This window comes from Pinus tabuliformis, chromosome 3_1 (genome assembly GCF_031772625.1).
Source record: "Pinus tabuliformis cultivar Carrire ecotype Pingquan chromosome 3_1, CPIR1, whole genome shotgun sequence".
Taxonomy (NCBI): Eukaryota; Viridiplantae; Streptophyta; class Pinopsida; order Pinales; family Pinaceae; genus Pinus; species Pinus tabuliformis.
The window spans coordinates 103,093,902-103,101,873 of record NC_142301.1 but is presented as its reverse complement, the minus strand read 5'-3'; positions in this window follow the sequence as shown (position 1 = coordinate 103,101,873).

The window sequence follows — 7,972 nt, the reverse complement described above, 5'->3', positions numbered from 1 at the left end:
AATATTAGCCAATTCAGAAGCTCTCCAAGTCTCTATTTCAATGTGTAATTCCTATGAGCGATAGCTTGTATTTAAAGGGAAATAAAGCCTCTAAAAAGAGTGCAATCCCTCAAGGATCAGTTCCTGAATGCATACACTATCAGTGCAACTCAGAAAAATCTAAAACAAATAGTACATTGTCCTTACACTCTAGTGTCAACTAGGCCTTTCTCATAATCAACATGCATGAGTTTCTGATGGTGGAATCTTCAGTTAACTAGAGTAGCACTAATTAGGTCACTAGTGTCCCAACTCACTGTTTACTCACTATTAGTTATTGAAACTCATTAGAACTAATTTAACTGGAATTAACTCAATAAATTGAGTTAACCAATTACAACTCATTCATAACTCATCCTTAACTCCTATAAGTTAGGGAGAACATATACATGTCTTCTAAAATACTTCCAATTCGAATTTCCTAAATTAATTAAGTTAATTAAACTTAATTAATTATTTTCAAATTTCTATGAGAAAAGAATTATATTTTAATTCACAGTTTAATTCAAGGACAAATTAAACTGGAATTTCTTGTTGCCATTTCTCAACATTTTGGTAGTGGTCATCCAATGCTTTGGCATATGTCACATTTCTGTACATACTGTCGACAGTCATGGAATAATGATGGCCACCATAATCTTGCTTGTAATATCTTTTGTGTGTTTCTCCTTGAAAGTGTCCTCTGGCTCCCCCTTTATGTGCTTCAGTAATGGTTCCTTCTCTTTCATGTTCTAAGACACATATTTGAAGTACTTCATCAATTCTGAGCTTATATAACTTTCCATTTAACAATGTAAACAATGGTGTTTTGATTGCAAGTGTCTTTTTCTTTTTTCAGACAGTCCTTCAGATGCCTTACCAGTATTTCGAAATTATACAATTTTAGCAAGCTTTGAAGGCACTGCTTCAACTTTGAATAAATGTGTGTCAGGAAGATTGTCATCAATGTCAGTCAGCTCCTCTTGATATTCCATTCGAGACAAGTGGTCATGACAGACATTTTTTTACTCGATTGAATGATGGCTTCAAATTCAAACTCCTGAAATAATAATAGCCATAGACAAATCCATCCTTGATGAATTAATTTGTTTGCAAGATATTTTAATGCTTGATTATCCATGTAAAATATGAAGGGGTTTGCGAGAAGAAAATGTCAATACTTTTGTAAGGCAAAAATAATTGCTAAGGCTTTGTGCTCAGTCATTGAGTATTTCCTTTTGGCTTTTTTGAGTTTCCGACTAGCATGGGTGTTTGGATGTTCTATCGATTCATCATCAGGTTGTGCTAAAATTGCTCCAACTGCTACACTAGATGCGTCAACATGTACATGGAATTGTTTCGACCAATCAAGAAACTTAAGGATTTGTGCTTCGACCAATTTCTTTTTTAATAGTTGAAATGATTCATCTCACTCATTAGACCAAATAAATGGAACATCTTTCTTTAAAGCTCGTCTATCAGAAACGTAATGTTAGAGTAATGCCTAATGGATTTCTTAGAATACTTGTGTGTCCCAAAAATATTTTTATTTGTTTTCTATTAACGAGTGGCTTTAGATCTAAAATTACCTTGATTTTTTCCATATCTACTTTAATGCCATCCTTGGAGACCACATGGCCCAACACTATTCTGATTGGAGTGGAAAAGATGCACTTTTTGATATTTAGTGATAAACATATTTGCCAGCATCTTTTAAGCATTAGCCTTAGCCATTGTATGTGATATTTTAGTAATGTGTAAATTGTCAAGCCATCGAAATGGACTGCCATCATTTTATAAATGTATTCTTGAAAAGCTTTGACAACAATTTTTCATAATCTTATTGATGTGTTTTTCAATCCAAAAGGAATTACCTTGTAGGAAAAAGAACCAAATTCAATAACAAATGTCATTTTTTCTTTGTCATATTTTGAAATGGGTACTTGGTTGTACCCTGGTCCCTGAGAAACCATTTATGAATGAATAACATTCATGTCATGTGACTCCATTGATAATTTCATCAGTGAACGGGGTCAGAGATGGATCAGTAACTATTATTTTTTTTAATCCAGGGTAGTCTACACATATACACAATCTGGTTGGATCATGTTTTTTAGGTTGGATGACCATGTGACTTTCCCATTATGATGTTTCTATTAGGTAGATGATGCCAGCAGAAAGAATCCCCTCTATTTGTTTCAGAATGATAGGTTTGTATTTGTGAGCAAGCTTATACGTTATCTTCTTTATTGGCTTTACTCCCAGAGTGAGATTAATTTTCATTTCTCCCATTTCCTTAACCAGTACCTTCAAAACTTTGTAATTACAGGTGAATATGTCCTGATATTCTTTAAGCAAGTCTACGAATTTTGCAATTTTCTTGTTCGACCAGTAGTCACCAAGTCGAGCAATCTTTGGTCGATCATCGTTCAATATGTCGACTTCACATATTTTAATTTTTGCATCCATCCAATCGGGTACTTTTGAGTCATCAAGTTATTGTTCCCCAACTTTTATTTCTTTATAATCTAAAGGGAATTCCAATTTACATGGTTTCCCAACTTCTTATTTGTTGACTTTATATACTGATTGTATTCTTTTGCGATTCTCGGGGTGATTTTTATTTAAGCAAATGATTTGACCAGTGATAAGTGCTTCTTCCATTTCTATGTGACTAGTCATTTTCTAATTTGAAGTACATGACATGAAATTGCAGTTTGATGAAGCATTGACTAGTAATTTTTTATGGTCGGTTGGTTTTTCTTTGAGGAATTATTTGATTATCTGAACTGCATCATTTAACTAGTCTCACTTATCTGGTTTGAACTCAATGTATTTGATGAAATTTTCTCTTAACTCTTTTAATTCCATCGATTAACCACATGCTTCTTCTATTTTATACCATTTATTTGGTAAATCATCTAGGGTGTTTGGGAACATATGCTTCCAAACTCGCTCATCTCTATAACCAATTCGTCTCCATTCTAACTTTCAGTTTTGAATGTGAATAGGAGGGTCTTGTCTGGAACTAAAAATGGGTATTTTTTCCTTTGCAGATAAATTTTTCCCTCTAAAACATTCGATGAAGTATGTTGTTGCAGTTGTCCATGTCTGAAGACGAGATGAATGGGTGTCCCACCATCTCGCTGCTTGACCTATGAAAATTTGAACTAGACTTTGCATTATTCCTTGTTTTTCAAGAGTCTTCTTTACTTGTTATATATGATTAACAATTGACACTCTTTCTTTGAATCTGCTAGAGTCAAGTGTTAAGTCTGACAGAATAAGAGATGGTGTTCCCCAATATTTTTTTCTTTTATGATATGTATTTCTTTAATGGAGTAGCATGATCATATATTTGACATCAAAATGGCTTCTATTGATCAACATTATTTAGCCTTAGATTCATAATCTCCACTTGCCATTCGTATAGTTTTTTTTTTTTGGAGTTCTTTCCAACAGAAAGTAGTGAAATTGTCACAATTTCGCTAGATGCATTTGGTTCGACCTTATCATGGTCTTCATGCAATATCTAGTAAAGTCTTTTTGTTTCAGTTTCTTCATCATAGGCTTAAACCTAGGGTTTTCCTTCTCGGGGATCTACAGGGATGATAATTTTATTATTGTTTCCTTTAAGCTTTATTCGATATTTCTCCAAAGATATTGTTTCTTTCATTCTACATCCTGAAGGTCGATTAACTAATGCATGGTATGCAGGAATTCCGTTAACTAGGTTGTCCACTTCAAAATCAATCATCGTCGGGATTTCATTATCAAAGTTTACACTTGCCTTAATGTTCTAATGGGTTCAATAAATCTTTGGTCGACAAGTTTAATATAATTAGTTGTCTTTCGCAAGTTTGGTTTTCCCATATTGATCCATGTGTATCGTGGAAGGATATTTACTTGTGAAATGAAATCAGAAATAACTTGTTTGACCATATACCCATTTATCTCTAAATCAACTTGAGGATCATGATCTTCCATTTGTTTCCCATTACAGAGTTTTTAAACATTTTTGCATTTCTCTCTATTTTCATTACAATTTTTCACCATATTTAGGAGGTCTACCAATCGATCAACGAAATATTCTTCTTTCAAAAGTTCCAAGAATTCTTCCAAAATGAGATCTATAGATAGTATTTGTTGATCATTTTCTTTTATAAAGAAATCCAATGCTCTTGACATCGTATCATTTTTCTCTTGCCTATATGGATATTTATTCGTATTTTTGATTAGTCGAATGACTTGTCAATTTTGAGTATCGTTGTCTTTCCTCGAACCTAACCTTGTAACTACATGAATATTTTTAGAATTCGAGATTTCATGTTTTGGAACGAACTGAAGCAAATTAATAGTTCTCTTATTTAGTTCTTTTTCAATAATCTAAGGGAATCCTCTAAGGAGTGATCACACAACCCGCACATGTTGCAAAAGCATAGATCAACCTTATCCTTCAAAGGGAAGTCTACAGCCATGTGTCCCTCTTACTAATAGGTATAATAATAGAATCTACCTCAACCTCAACCCTAAACATGACATCTGCCATTTAAACCTCCCCAACGACCACCATAAACTACTCGACCAACTCCTAATTTTCCATATGAAGGTGGTTCATTAAATTGATCTGAGGCTTATGTATGATACACGATAGGATAATTGGGTTTTACTTTTCTGTTGAGTGGGAATTCTTGTCTATAATGTGCATTGTCTTTGCAAATAACACACCATTTTGGTTTGGAATTCCAAAGATTATATTGGCAGTGTTTCATTGAGTGATTTGAGGTGACTTGATAGATATCACAATATGGATCAGATTGTATATGTCAGACATCCTAATCGACATAATCTCCATATTTACAATTGTCTATAGTATGTCCCTTCATGCAATAGTTGGTACACCATAAGTTTTTCTTTTGTAATGTCAATTGGAGAAACAAATTTAGTAGTTCAAGATTGTCTTCGATTTTGTTGTTAGCTGATGATATAATCGACTGGCCATCATCATCTTGCTCGATTTTCTGTGCTAATTTAAGTGCTTCTTCACAATTTGTGACTTCATGCATTCTAAGCAGGCCTCAAATCTTATGGAGTAAACCTGCCACATACCATTGTAATAAGAGATGTTCATCGATGTTATATGGAATTTGGATCAATAAATCTTTAAATCATTTGTCGTATTCTCGTACTGCTTCATTTGGTGTTTTCTTAATATCCTTTAATTCTTGTGCTACTAGGTGCTTAACATCTTGGATTCAAAAAATGTAAGGAAGCTAGTCTTCATTTCAATTTTTTACTTCGATTGGTTTTCTGTGAGATTCATGAACCAATTCAAAGTGTGTTTCCTTAAGGCTATGGCGAATTGCACTATTTGTTTGTATTCATCATTAACATCATTCATGGCCCAAAACTTTTCACGAACAAACCAGTGTTTTTCATGTCTTAATTGATCCAAGTGGATATTGGTGGCCACCCACCTATTCCACTTGGACCCTATTGTGCTATTCAACAAACCCCATTTATTTATATATAAATCTCTTAGGAAATTATTATATAAATAATTGGGACCCTTTAAATTTTTAAATAATAGAAAAATAAGACATTTTAGTGTTTTAAAAGGACAAATTTGAGTTTATTTAAATAAAAAATCCAAATTTCATTGGCCCAAACAACTCAAATGAGCTAGCATTAAAAAAATCCCGATGTTATCGCACTTCACAAGTCCTAATTAGTAACTCCCCATTTTATCCTTTTGAAATGATGTGATTTGATAAAGTATATTATTAACATAGCTGCTCTATATCAGAGCTTACCCGTGTCACAAAACTTATAAAAAGTGCAATTTAGAAGCCTCGAGGACCACTCTGATTGGGATATGTGATAAACCCTCTGGACCCAATGTAACAGTTAATGAAACCCTATAAATATGTCGCGTCCAGATGAATCAAAAATCGGCAAAAGGCAAGCCGCTCCATTCACTTCCGATCTTCTAACTGCGATAAAGCTCTTTATTAAAGCGCGACTTTAATAAAATCATAAGAATGAATAAAAAAGAGGAAAAGCGTGTTAAAAAAAAATAGTAAGACATCGGTAAGGCTCGCTCCACTGCTACATCATTCCTTGTGATTTCGTAATCACAAAAGGATTTTGGTAATTTTCATTATCCTCTGCTCTAAACCCCCGATTGCGATATTACGATCATCGCATCACAGACTTTCGATACCCAAACCGCTGATATAATGGTATCACAATTGCATATTGGGAAAACACATTGAGACATGTTTACGATTACCATTCGAAAGGTTTTTGCAATACGATCTATTAATTGAATAATAAATTATCACGTGAAGCCATGATTTCGGTTATTAAGGACTTGTAACGGTATTTCTAATTTAAATCCCCAAGGTGATTTGATGATCTATATGTAGATATTTCAGATTTTTTTCTCATTTAAACTATATTCACCATCATTTCAAACCTTGTATGTTCAATTCTCCCGCATTTCAAAATTGTTGTTATTCATTCCTCTATGTTTCCAATTGCTGGCTAATCCTAAAAACGGCGGTGTAGTAGAATGACCAAAGCAAAGAAAGGAAAGAAAATCATGGCAGCTTCGCAACCCACGCCTCCTGTTTCTGAAGTAATAGAAGTGCCCCCAATTTTCTCCGACACTATGTGCACGATAGAAATTGGATCATCCTCATGGGAATCTATGTATCAATTGCTTGAAAGTGAAGGACCCAAGGTAATTCAGAGAGTGGTAACAATGGATTCTACTTTATCTTCTAAATCCTCCAACTATGAAGTCACCAACTCTTTTCTTCACAGGATCGTTACCCAACCCAATATCCTTCCTTATACCGATATGGTGAAATGGATAATTGAGAATGTCAATATCATTGATAGGAGTGGCACAGTGGAAACATGGTGGGCCCATAACCCAATGTAGGTTTTAACCCCGTATAGAAATTACCTGCATATGAATTCTTTAGCACAGAAAATAAACAATGTGAGAGCATAACACATAAAACACATATACACAGAGATTTTCCCCTGGACCCCAAAAACCAGGACTACCAGCTTGATTTTTCATTATGTTCCTTTCAATGTTATAATACATATTTATACATGTTGAAGCATCCAATACCATGGACCGAAAACCATTGCGTCCAAAACCATAGACCAAAAACCATCGTGTCCAAAACCATGTGCGAAAATCATGCACAAAACCATAGGTAGGTCTGCCCAACCTAATATAAGGTCCAAAAAACAAAATTTTTCGGGGTGCTGCCCTAGACACCATAGAGGAGGGTTACCTGCACCCCTCAAACCCCTTGTGACCCCCCCACTACGTAATCAGCACAACGAAGGGGGGGCTTTGCCCCCCTCTAACCCCCCGGTTAACTACATGGGCTAATCGTGGAAAGAATATAACACAACCCAAAATTCTCCCACCTGTTGTTTTCTTTCCACAGGGGGGCACAAGAGAGCTTAGTCATTTACCTAGCCCTGTAATGCCCATTGTTTCTCTACACCAAGAGAACTTCTTAGATCTCACAGATTTTCTCAATGCATCTGCAGTATTCTTCAAAGTGTCCACCTTTACCAGCAACACCTTTTTGTCTTCTATCATATCCCTCACAAAGTGATATTGACCATCAATGTGCTTTGTCTTTGAATGATATGCAGGGTCATTTGCCAAGAAAATTGCACTTTGGCTGCCATAGTCTATCCTTATAGCTCCCTCTACTAACCCCATACTTGAACACAATCTTTGCAACCAAACTGCTTACTTCCTTGCATGAGTTGTTTCCATGTATTCTGCCTCTATAGTTGACAGTGCCACTACAAATTTCTCGCTCATTCAACTAACTGCACCTCCAAATAGGTTAAACACATACCCACTTGTAGATCTTCTCTAATCCAGATCTCCAGCCTAGCCTGCACCAGAAAA